Source organism: Octodon degus, unplaced genomic scaffold, assembly GCF_000260255.1.
Source record: "Octodon degus isolate 3935 unplaced genomic scaffold, OctDeg1.0 scaffold00035, whole genome shotgun sequence".
Taxonomy (NCBI): Eukaryota; Metazoa; Chordata; class Mammalia; order Rodentia; family Octodontidae; genus Octodon; species Octodon degus.
In genome coordinates this window covers 12,013,841-12,027,109 of record NW_004524611.1, presented here as the reverse complement: position 1 = coordinate 12,027,109, position 13,269 = coordinate 12,013,841, and positions in this window count along the sequence as shown.

The window sequence follows — 13,269 nt, the reverse complement described above, 5'->3', positions numbered from 1 at the left end:
CCACCAAGGAATAAGCAGCTCCCATCTACCAAGCCTTTCTACCATACTCTTTCTGCCTTGGAATGAGCCAACTTTGGACTGAACCCTCTAGAAGCTACGAGCCATTCTGTCCTTTAAATTGTGGGTCTTGCACACTATGTCTTGGTGCTGGGATGGTAGCGAATACAGGACGGAAGGCACAACTTGTTTATACTGATCCAATACTGCCTGTGGATAAATGGGCAGCGTGATGCAAAGTAGAGACAGCTTTGGAATAGGAGCATAGACCATCAGGAGAAGTAGTGATCTGGATGGTGGTTACATAGTTCCCATAAGAAAATTGGTCAAGCTGTACAATTGCTATTTGGCTGATTTTCTTTGCATGTTGTTATATTTCAGTAAACATTTACCTAAAAGAGGGAAAGACACAGGAAACCCTAAGAAGCTGTCCTAGCCAAGAGGAACCTAAGGAGATAGGATGATTAAATGTAACAAGTTATCCTGCATGGAATCCTGGAACAGGAAGAGGCCCCTGGGGGAAAAGCCTAGAACACTGGGTAGAGCATGGGCTTCGGTCAAGCACAATGGGTCAGTATTAGTTCATTAGCTGTGACAGATGTGCCAGAGTACTGTAAGATGTTAATGGCCAGGGGAACTGTAAGTTAGGTATGCAAGAGCTTGTTCTATGCACCTGCCTTCTATAAGTCTACAGTTAAAAACCTTAAACTAAGTCAAGACAAATGAAAACAATGTCAAAAAGGAAGGGAAGGTCTAACCTGTTGCTGAGGGAAAAATGTCTGTCATATACAACTTAAAAGAGGAAATGGTCTACGTGGCTCCTGGGTTCAGAAGTTTGAGTCCATGGTCAGCTGGCTCAAAGGTAGGGGCATCATGGTGGGAGGATGTGGGAAGGTAACCTGGCTCTGTTCTGCATTTTTTTTTGTGGAACTGAGGATTGAACTCAGGCCCTTGTGCTTGCCAGGGAAGCGCTTATTCCACTTAGCCATCTCCCCGGCCCCCTAGCTCTGTTCTTAGTGCTTGGGAAGGAGAGCATGGGGGAAGTGTGCTCCCAAGAAACATCCCCTTCCAAGTCATGGTCCCGAATGACCTACCTCTTCCAACTGGGGCCTGGCTCTTAACAGCACACCCAGCTATGGACATCAGTGGATGAATCCATAGGGGACTAGAGTGTTCCCATGATCCGGTGCTCCACTCTGCCCTCACCATGATGAGCCTGCCTGGGAGTCTGCTGTCCATGGACTGAGACCTGAGTTACACCTCTCCTCGTTTGAGTTGTAGGTATTGGGCACTGTGGTCAGCAATGGGAAAGCTGGCTGATGCAGTATCCTTCGGGGTCTTGCCACTTATGCTTACCCAGGTGATATCTCAAAGCACAGCGGCGTAATATTTTGGCAGTGGTTAGTGCTTCCCCTCCCATATTTCCTTGTTCCCCTTCCATTCTCTTACAATGTTTAGAGATACCGGGCAGGAGGGAGATCCAAGTAGGAGGGAGATAAGAAGGAGCTTAATGTTCTGAAACCAGAAAGAGTATGAGGACAACCAGTTTGTTACCCAAGATAGCAAGAAGAGCCTGGCTAGAAGGGCCTTCACAGGCAGGTGTCTGGTTTCCAGTGGGTTTCTGAGAATGGTGACCAGTCTAGAGGCCCACATCTAGGGACATCTATGGTCATTTTATTCCAAACATAGTGACAGCTTCACCAAGGTAGAGGTCTGCCTGTGGCACTCTCACTCCCTCCACAGCTTCTGGCAGAGGACCTGCTCTGACTCTCAGCCATTGTCCTGCAGTGGTTGATGCACATCTGGGGTGGGGGTGGAGAATTTGGGGAAATGCCAGAGCCAAGTCAAGCTGGTTTCTTTAGAGCTGTCTCAGGATGACCCTGGGAGAAGCAGAATGTGTAGAAATGGCCGGGGTGAACTGGAAGGGACTTGAGACCACCAGTGATCACCAACCACCTGCTCACACAGGGAGCAGGTAGAAAATGGGTCCTAGAGATGGTCTCATGATCTTCGTAATGCTCTCTAAGAATTCTGTCATCTTCACCTGTCTCTACCTCCAGGACTATGACAATTCCTGCTTTACTTATGTTTTGCCATAGTCACCATGAATAGTTGCTGTTTGTTAAAGCACCAACAAAAGCACTGTGCTGTTGAAGGCCTCACCTTCCTGAAGCTGCCACATGATATCTATAAATGCATTAACTTCTTCTTCAGGAAAAGGTGGTCTTTTGCTTTCATTTGGCTCAAGACCCAGAGCATCTGGTGGAATAGGAGGGGGAGCAAAACCACGGAAGCATTGTCACTGACTGACTCACTCAACGCCCTGAGAAGGCTTCTGGGGACATGGCTGGGGGCAGAACTAGGCAGTGAATGTCTGGTTCGTAGTAGGCAAACAACTGGAGAGGTGTACACTGTGGAACTGAGTCCCTGACTGCTGACTTCCGGTCTGGGATAGTGTGTTGGGCAAATCCCAAAGAACAAAGTTGAAGCTATGGCTATGGTGCTGGCTGGACAAGGTGTGGGCTGATGTGGACGAGGCCCAAGACCCCTAGCACCCAGTACCGTGGCTTTTGGTTGCTGAGCCTATGGCTCCTCTCTGCGTGGCCTCATCTCCCAGGGCTTTCCTTGCCAGATCTTCAAATGCCTTGTTTGCATATGAGGCTGAAACTCAGGCTTTCCCTCTCCTGATTCATCCCAGGTATTTTGCTCCCACTTCTTGGGAACCTATTCTTTATTTAAAGTTAGGTGTAAGGGGCTGGGGATAAAGCTCAGTGGCATAGCACCTGCATGACAAGAGTGAGGTTGTGGGTTTGATTCCTGAAACAAAAATAACAACTATGAAAGCAACAAAAAGAATAAAGTTGGTGTACATTTGCAATATATAATGATTACACTCATCTGAGGGAATTAGGGCTGTGCACAGGGCACCTCACTCATTTTTGCTTCTCTTTTTCCCTTCCCTTCCAGCCCCTCTACTTTCTTGTCCAGGTCCCCTTCCTGTGATCACAGAGTCTAACTCCTTGCTTCCTACCTAATATCTGCCTTTCATTTGGTTCTTTAAATTATTTACACAATGGGTTTCTCATATAAGAGCAATGACACCTTATTTAGCCTCCTGTGTCTGATTTATTTCATTTAGTAGTGTGGCTTCAATTCTACTCATTTTTCTACAAGTGACTCAAATGCATCCTTCTTTGTGGCTGAGCAGTGCTCTGTCATGTATAAACATCACATTTTGCCTCTCCATCCATCTGTTGGGGGGCATACCACCCACATCTGGCACTTCGCTATTGTGAATTGTACTGCTATAAACATGGGGGCGCATGGCTCACTGTAATACAATGACTTCAGTTCTTGTGGAAGATCTCTAGACAAGGGCTACCTGGGTCAAATAAAATTGCTACTTTTGGTTTTTTGAGGACCCTCCATCCTGATTTCCACAGTGACTGCGCTCTCCACCGATCATATGGAAGGGCTCTTTTTGGGGGGGACCCACCTTGAATTTCAGGTAGCAAGAATGAGGACAGTGACTCTGGAGGCTTTCTACCATGACAGCAGGTTGCAGGTATCAGCAATGAAGTAGAGAAAGATGCAGACCCCTCAGAAGGACAGCAGGCACATTGCTGGCAGGCCATTTCCTGACAACATTTCCTTCCTTTTTACATTCAGAAGTAGCCTATTGGAAAGGCATGAACCTAGAAATTCTTCAGTTTTGATTCTATTTTATTATTATTTTGTGCAGCAGAGTCTTGAACATTCTATTTTATTATTATTTTGTGCAGCATGTTCAAGACTCTGTAGTAGTATACACTCTACTGCTGAGCTCCCCTCTGGTCTTAACCTGCAGTGCTTGGGCAGCTTCCTTTTGGCTTCCTGGCTCAGCTGGAGAGATTCATTACTGTAATCTCCCACCCATCTCCTGTGGCGTTGCATCAGTTACTGCAAGAACAGTTGTTGTGTGCTGAGGTTGGGCTCTACGTTTCATCTCTCTTGCCCCATGTTTCGTCTCTCACCCCACGTGTCTACTTGCCCATCTGCTTTCTCATGAGCTGCAGAAGCACACGGCACTTGCTTAAAAGCTCAGCCGTATTCCTGTGCTTCCCAGCCTCCAGAGCCATGGCTCGAATACAAAGTGTGATTGGAAAATGGTGAATGTTCAAAATTAGAAAGTTGATGATGGAGAAAGACACATTGTCATTTCCTGCTCAGCACACTCGCCTTTAATTTGGTCACTCTTTTCCCACTGTTCTTGCCATTTTCTGAAGCAGGTCTGGAAACCCTCCTTCAGGAGTGTCTCTAGTTGCTCTGCTGTGGTTGCCTCAACATCCTAAATGAAAATGTTCCCCTTTCACAGCCATTTTGACTAGAAATTCAAAGTAGGCTCCCACAAAAAAGAGGCTTTCCATATGATTGGTGGAGAGTACAATCAGAAGCTGGAGTTTTTAACCTTTCAATGCCTTTCCACTGAATGGGAGTTGGCAACATCCCACACCATATTGTTGCTCATGCCTTGTGAAGATCCTGGCAGAATGGACTTGCAGACTGCTTTAGAAAGTGGCAAGAATGAGAGGATAGGTGTGTGCAAGTTATGGGAGTGTAGTGGTCACACTGTGTCAACTTGAGAAGTTTAGAAGTTTAAGTGACTCAGCAGAGAGCCAGGGTTCTTACTTTTTAAACATCCTCATCCTGCCCAAGAGGAGGGCATGGACCTTGAGTGAGTTCTACACCCCCAGCTCCAGGGTAGCCTGCTTATAATATAAGGAAAGGAGAGGGGCAGCTACTTCTGCTCCCTTTGCTGTTTGCTGTTTTCTGCTGTCATGAATGGCTGTGCTCTTCCACGTGTCGCTCAGCCTTGGAGCCAGATGAGTATGGACTGAAACCTCTGCAAACTATGAACTAAACAAACCTTTCCTTCCTTAATTCTGGATGTTGGGTATTTTGTCCCAGCAATAAAGGACAAGTAACCGAGACAGGCAGAGTCTTTTGTGGAGGATTCATACTAATATGTCTTTTACTGTAATAACTTTTAAAAACTGAAATCCTTCTATACTTCAATCCTTCTAAATACTGTATTTTCTATTCAGTTGCAGTTCTTAGCAGTGTGCTGCAGGCATTAGTCATGAAGTGTGGAAAGGTGCAAACACAGCAGAGGGGATAGCAGGTGGGTGTCGATGTTTTTCTGCATAGACCACCCAGTCCAGATGCTGAGGTGTCAGGGAATACTAGAACTGGCTTTTATGGTCCCTGGAGCTGACTAGCCACATGTCACCCCACTCTCTGCTCAGTGATGTTGTATGTTGGAAGTATCAACATCAGAGAAACCTGCAAACACCACAAATCCAGCTCACACACAAAGGCAGTTCCCAGTACACCATTGCTCCTAACTGACCTCCACTTAACTGACCTGTTCTGCTACCTGCTAATCTTTTCCTCTGTAAAACCTACTGACTGAAGTGCACAGCTGCTCCAATCAGGGAAGCTGCGTGCTTAACAAGAGTCAATTATCCTTGTCCCCAAACCTACTCATGCAGATTTATTTCTTATGGCAATTACAGAATTAAGTAAATATTGCAGTACTGATGGAATGTGAGGATGAAAGTAATAGAGTTGTCATTTCTATGAAAATTAAGTCGAATGCTCAGGAAAGGCTTAATAAAGGCAAATTGCTTAACAACTGCTGTCAAATAGAGTGCCGGCAAAAGCAACTGTAAAATTTGGGGAGTGATTCCATAAATCTGGAAGGCTTCAGGGCTTCAGTTGCCTTTAAGTGTCTTTATGGTCTTGTTCCACTTCAAGTGAATAAAAGAGACTTGGGAATCATGTGGGACTCCAAGCATTGAGTGTGGACCCAAAGAATGGGTGCACATGTGCATGTGTTATGGTTTAGATCTCAAGCTTCCCCTGAAGTGTTACGTGCATGGAAGGTGGTTTGATCACCGGGGCACAGTGCTCATGGGAGGATTCCTCCTCAGGTGAGCTCAGAGCTGAATGTGCTTTTCAGAGGTGGGACCTGGCTGGAGGGATTCACTGGGGTGTGACCTAGAAGGGCGTGCTGTTGTGCCTGACTCTTCCCTTCTCTCTCCTCTTCCTGGCCATCCTGAGTTGAGCAGCTGTCCTCCGCCATACCTCTCTGCCACGCTGCTTCTGCCTTATAGCCAGCCGACCATGGAGTGAAGTCACAACCCGAAATAAGCCTCTCTTCATTGAACTTTTGGCACCCAGTACTGTGTTCCGGGTAAGACAACATCTAAGCACAAATATGGTATCGTATGTATGTTTTTATCTTGTCAAAGTTGAGCACTGCTGCTCATTTATCACTAACAGTGGGCCGTCAAGTCCCAGCCTTGCTAGGAGGCTTCGACTGTGACTAGGCAGTTAGATCACTTAGGTACGCATAAGATTATTTTAGCCAAAGATCTAGTCAGGTGATGTTAGCACTGGCACTGTGAGTATTTTTATTTGCCAACTATGTGTTTTGACTTTAGACTGACTGTGTGTCGTGATTTGGGATTTTTGCAAGGTGAATAATATAGTACAGGACACATTTTATAATATTATTTTATAATGAATCACCCAAGAATCACATTCTACAAGTGCAGGAAGTCTATCCACACACTAAACACTAAAGAACCAGCTGAGGGCCTGGATCCCAATATCTTGCACGAGTCCATCTTAAATCCTAGAGCTCATAACAATGCCTCCCACAAGTCCAGGAGGCCTTGAGTCTACAACAAAGTCTCACGCAGGTCTGCCTCAGAGATCTGTGCTGGAAAGAACCAAAGGTCAGTGGTGGAAGCGAGGAAGTCTATACTAGTGGGACAAATGATCTGTGTTAGCAGCCTGAGGGATCCGAACTGCGGCTAGGAAGCAATGCTCAAGGTAAGCACCAGAGCTCCCCCTAAAGTATCACAGCCATCCTCAGCAACAGGGAGGTCCCGAGCTCCTACAGCAATGAAGAAAGCTGAGTTCCCACCAGGAAAGCCAACGCGACAAGCTTCTCCAGGAGGCTGAGCAGGGCACCACCTTCCCCTCCGGAGCCAGGAAGCGATGCTGAAGATGAGGACCAGAGCTGCTCCAGAGTTCATCAGGAAAGCCAGCACGACAAGGTCCTCCAGCAGAGCAGCCCAAGAGCACCAGCAGCTTCCAACAGCTCCAACAGCTTCTCCAAACAGCATGACTAACAGCGTTTGGCAGCTTCTCCTGTTCTGCCTTTCATACTGCTGGAAACAATCATCAAGTGAGCCTCCTGCACCCAGTACAATGCTAATTCATTTCAGCTTAGAGTAATATGGTGACCGCCAATTAGAAATCCACTACACTATGTATGCGCAGCATATCTGTCCATCTGTCTGTCAGTCAGTCTGTCTGTCTATCTACCTACCTGCCTCGTCTCTCTCCTCCCCTCCATTTCCCTCCCCTGCCCCTCCTCTCCCCTTTCCCTTCCCCTTCTCTTCCCTTCCCCTCCCTCCCTTTCTCCTCCTCCCTCTCCCTCCCCCTCTTTCCTGGTGCTAGAGAGTGAACTCAGAACCTACATATTGAGCTACATCTCCAGCCACCTCCATTTTTTGAGATCAAGTTTTGCCATGTCAGAAAATTGCCTTTGAACTTCCAGTCCTCCTGTCTGATCCCCTCAGAGAGCAAGTGTGTGCCAACGTACCTAGCACATATTTTTCTTTCAGATTTGGTTTATTGTATTACAACTTAAAAGCCCCATTTCCAAAATTTTCCCAGATTAACAAGCAGTGCATATGAATTGGAGATAATTTGGAAAGCAAATAGCACCATAAAGAAAACCTAAATCACCATTTGTCTTGCAATTTAGTTGTTAGAGTTTTTAGCATATAAGATCATCACCTTCAGAAAGGGTTTAAAGAAGGAGACATCAACACATCAGTGTAATACACAGAAAAGATGCATGAAGGAAAAAGTTCTTTTGATTACACGAATCAAGAAGTGAATCATTCCAAGTGGTCTCTCTGTTTGTCACCCCACTCCTGTCAACTCAAGAAATAAGACCTGGCAGGGTAGAGCCTCTGCTAGGTGTGAAGAAATGAAGTATGTATTGCATGGCTCTGGCCATGGATGTTTTAAAGTCTAAAGGAGGAGACAGAAATGTAAACAGAGGCTCACAGTACAGTGCCCACAATAAAGACACAAGCAATTTAAGGCAGTATGTAATTATATGCAACATTATGTGACATGGACTTTATGACTTGTAATAGCAGGCTGCAGTGGTTTATAATTTCTGTTATCAAGCCAAAAGCCACATAACAGTGAGCAGGGAAACTTTCCTTAAAGGTGATTGTTCACTAAGGGAGACATAATTGGAATTTCATAAACCAGTAATTACAAAAGCAGGAAAGGTTAGTATGGTAGATTTTATAACTATAATAAAAATTTACAAGGGGAATTTTAAAATGTGCCTTTAATTAACTCCATTTAAGGTTACTATCTGGGATGAAAGATAGATAAACCAAAAAGCACACCTACTAAGGAGTTTAAGGGACCCAAAATCAGGTGTTTGGCAGGTCAAGAAAACTTCAAAATCAAAGTGTTCCTTGCTGTGTCTGGTGTTCATCTTGTGTGACTCAGTGTGACAGCTGGTTCTGTCATCCTGTGATCTTCACATGCTGTGGCTTCATTATTAAAAATGATATTTTGCGTGATTGATCTGATTTAAAAACTCCACAAGACTCTGGCAGCTCTTCCGTTTGTTTTGTCCCTCTTGCTGATTGCCAGGTCCATTTGTAATGAACTTGACACTTCGTACCGCATCATGTGGAAGAGCCCGAGTGCCATCAGCAAAAGAGGCTGTCAATGTGATTGAAGTGAGAGGGGTGCAGTGGTACCAGTCACAGGAGCAGCAGTGTATGTGGCACTATGGCTCCTGGGCCAGAGCGGCACACATTGCCTGGCTCCTGGGCATGGTGAGAAGCCATCAGTCTTTCTGTGTATCTCTGAGGCCCCAGGAGTGTGTTTCTGTGTTGGTGATGGAGACCTGGAATCAAGGCTACTCTGTGTATGAAGGACAACAGTGCTTGTCCCGGGAGAAACACAGTTCTGTACAGCAAGGGTGGCAGCCAGGGCTTGCTGGTGGGAAAGTCACTTTTCTCATTCTGGTTCTCAGTGTTCTCCTCTGTGAAGTGGCAGGCTTGGGGTGGATGATGTTTTTGGTTCTTCCAAACCCTTAAGTCTTGAGAATTAACCTTGGGTTTGGCCATGTCTTAGAAGGTGAATTCTATCAGAGGCAGAGGCTGATGCATGGTTTGGGGCTTTCTCCTCCCTCTTCATCAGCAGAGTTGACCATCACTCCTGTTCCTGCCATGTTGTCCACTTGAATAAATTTTCCCAGTCTCCTTTCTGGGCCTCAGTGCTACTTTCCCATGATGTTCCTCAGATCATTACATGGAAAACCTCAGACCTTTCTGCAGGGACAGAGATGAATCCATCAACAGAACAATGATATTTCCCTGCCTCCCTCCTTGTTGGTGGGTTGAGATGATGTGAAGTAGTTCTGAGATGGATTTGAGAAGAAGGCATGCGTGAACGTTGTCTCATCCTGACTTCTAAACCCTGTGCAGCCTTCTAGCTCTCTCCATTCCTGCAAGGGAGAACTGATAGCTGATCTGACCTTTTCCCACCCCAAAGCAGAAAGATTGGGGGAAGTTTAACAGGTCTTCCAACAATTAAGACAAGTCTTAGGCTGCCCTCAGAGTTCCAGGTGGGGCACCATGTGGGAGGGATCTTGTGGAATAGATTAATCAGGAAAAAATACTTGTAAATTATCTACAACATCAGCTTGGCAGTTCCTTAATAAGTCAAGCCTAGAGTTGTCCTAAGACCTAGCAAGCTCATTCTTGGGTGTAAACCCAAAAGAAATCAGAGTGGAGTGCATGTGCCACTTTCTTATTACTGGGACAAAATACCTGACATCCACATGTGAAGGGGGAGCAGCTTATTTAGCTCATAGTTTCAGAGGTTTAGTGCACAGCCACTGGCTCCATGGCAGTAACAGCAGGGCAGAAGGGCATGGCGGAGGAGGACAAAGGCTCAAGCCATGGCAGCCAGGAAGCCAGGAGGGCTGAGGAAGAGCCAGAGCCAGAGATGCACACTCCAGAGACACGGCCATAATGATGTGCTCCCTCCCGCCAGGTCAGATCTGCTAACAGCACATTCAGCCATGAGTGGAATGGAACAGCCCTTTGAAGGCTGTGGTGCCCCCACGACCCAATCACCTTGCAGAAGCCCTGTCTGTGACCAGGTGAGATTTTGGGGGACATTTTAGATCTAAACCATAAAACAGATGCTTATTTTACTTTATTTATTTTTTGTAGTTTTAGGGAAGGGTCCACAGGGTGTTCAGGGTCTTACTACTAGATCGGACTTGCAGTGATTCGCCTGTTTACAGCCTCCCAAGAGCTGGGATTACAGGCATGTGCCACCATGCCCTGTGTCAGTCACTGTCTCAGCAGGCCCCGGGGGTGGGGCTGGCACAGGAGGCCCTGGGATCGAACCCCCGGCCTCTGCACCTGCTTGTGAGGACAGATGTTTAAACACAAACTTGTACACAAATGTCTAGTGTGACACTACTCATAGCAGCCAAAAGGTAGGGACAATTCAAATAACCACCCCCAAATAAATGGACAAACAAAATGTGCTGCACATCCAATGAACAAATGCATCCATAAACATGAATGACGAGTTAATACAGGCTGTACCACAGATAGATCTTGAATACTCTATGCTATACAAAAGAAGCCAGCCACAAAAAGCTCCAAGTTGTGCAATTTCCTTAATATGAGATACTAATGTGCAAAGACACCAGGAAGATCAGCATTTGCAGGGATGGAAGAACAGACATAGGCAGTGATGGGCACAAGATTGTCATGTGGGGTGATGAGACAGTTCTGGATCTAGGCAGCGGCCAGCATCCCCTCTCTCTGCCTGCCTATTTCCTTCTTAGGAGTCTCTTGGGCTTGAAGAGGCTCATTTCAGGTTCTTTATCAAACAAAACAGCTTGATTATGTCTGATGGGTGACTTTGACCTTCAAAACGCAAAGGCCTGTTTGCTCCAATTATCTTTGGAGGAAGGACACACGCAGAAGGCAGCTTTTCATTTTTTGTTACTCTTTCAAAACCAAATGCTGTCTTCTTCCTTAAGGACAATAGCACTTGATTGGTGGTCTCCACGAGGGGTCGGACTTGGTACTGCAGGTGTGGACTTCCTGGGTCCTCCCTAGGCTCAGGCAAGTTCTGGGGACAGCCCGTGGGGTTCTCTACTACCCTCTGACTGGAGTGCAGATCAAAGCACAATTTCACCTGGCAACAGGAATCCTGGGATCCCAGAGGGGTTTAGAATTTATTCCAGGACAAATGGGAAACATTGCTGATTTCATGTGAGACATGACCTAAATTGTACAATGGAAAGAATTCTAATAGTCCCTTAGAACAGAAGTTAATGCTTTCTGTGAAGGGCTACATTATAAATATTTTCACCTTTCCAGCTATTCGGATTCAGTCACAGATATTCCACTATGCTGTCACAGGATCAAAGCAGTCAAATGGCATGTAAGTGAGTGGATGTGATTGTTTCCCAATAAAACTTTATGGATAAAACCAGGCTGTGGGTGGGGTGGGTTTAGTCCAAGTGTCATCTTTTGTGAGCTCTGGCAGAGGTTGAATTATGAAAAGTGAAATTTAGATACATAGAAAACAAACAAACAGCCATAGTAGACATTTCTCTTGTTTGGTTTTGGTTTGTTTTCATTGTTTTCCAGACTCTATTCAACTTTCCCTGGATAACAGCATCATCTTTTTCCACCAGCAAACCATTCTCTCTGCTACACTTAGCTCACCCGACGCAGTGGACTCCACCTTCTTCTCAGTGCACGCACGGGACAAAGCGCTGACCAATCAGAATATGCAAGTCCTGGCCCATAGTGGCTAAAACATGGGCAATCCTGGGACCCAGTGAGAAGTTCTGATTGGAGGCACCTCTCACCGCTGGCCTTGACCCCAGGAGGACATGGCCTTGGAGAGTTGGTGGACTTTTTGACACCAGTGAAGCTTGGGTAGAAAGGACACCTGAGAGCTTCAGAGATGCATATTAAGATATGAGGAGCACTGACCTAATACTTTACTTTTTAGGGTCATCCCAAAGGCTCTTTTGGGATGAGATGTTCTTTTGCTCAAGGAAAATCATTAGTGGATGGCTTTAGACTTGCAGCAGATGTGGCATCATTGATTTTAGGGAATGAAGTTGCTAGAGGCAATGTGGCTTTCTGGGTCTGCTGGCTCTATTTGGTCTGAAGATGTTTGTTTATGCCACAGGTGGAGGGATGCTCCTTGAGATTTGGTCCTTTAGAGAACCACTGCATTTTTAGTAGAAGGTGAACTCTATTTGTGCTCAGATCATCTTGCACCCTCCTGAGAAAAGTTTTCCATGTGAGTATGGGGTGGAGAGGAAAGGGAGGCGCCTGGTGCATGGCTACCCACAGCATATTTGGGGCTCTGGCTAGAAGGTGAGGAGCTTCATGAGGGGCTTGGGAGACTACACTAGCTGTGCCATGTCAGGGCCCAGATGACAAAGCGATGTCCACAGTCACTGGGACCCTAGTTCGTCTGGGATTCCAGGCCTTGGGAGAATGAGAGCAGGCACTGTGGGACTCCCTCCAGGAGGAATAGCTCAGTAGGGCAGCAGGTTGGAAGACTAAAGCCAGCACTGATAACAGTGATGCTAGCAGCCCTCCAGGCATCCTGGTTCCCCAAACCCTCATGATGCTCACAAAACATCCTCCTGAGGAGATCCAGCTCCATGACATCATTATTAGAGTGCTATTAGAAATAAAAGCTTCATGTTCAGTCACAGATAGGGGGATCTGAACACATCCATGAACATGGACAAAATTATCCCAGGATAAGACAGATATTCTGTATAACAAACATTTACTACATGATCATAGAAACTGAACCAAAAGTTAAGGTACCTTCTTCCTAAAGTTTCACCTCTGTAGGTCTAAAACCATGCACATCAAACAGTAGTGCACAACCAGCAGATGTCAAAGAGAACTGCTTGGCCCTGGCAGTCTGAAGGGAATGTGGAAAAGGGATGAGGGGCCCACAGGTCCTTTCTCTGGGGTCGTCTTCTTTTTCTCTCCAGTGGTATCAAACGTCTTCCAATGCATTGTAAAATCAGAGGTTTGTTGGATCAAAGACCTTCATAATTTCATTGCGTAAGTACTGGGAGAGAAGATCCTTGTTTTATGGTGGTAT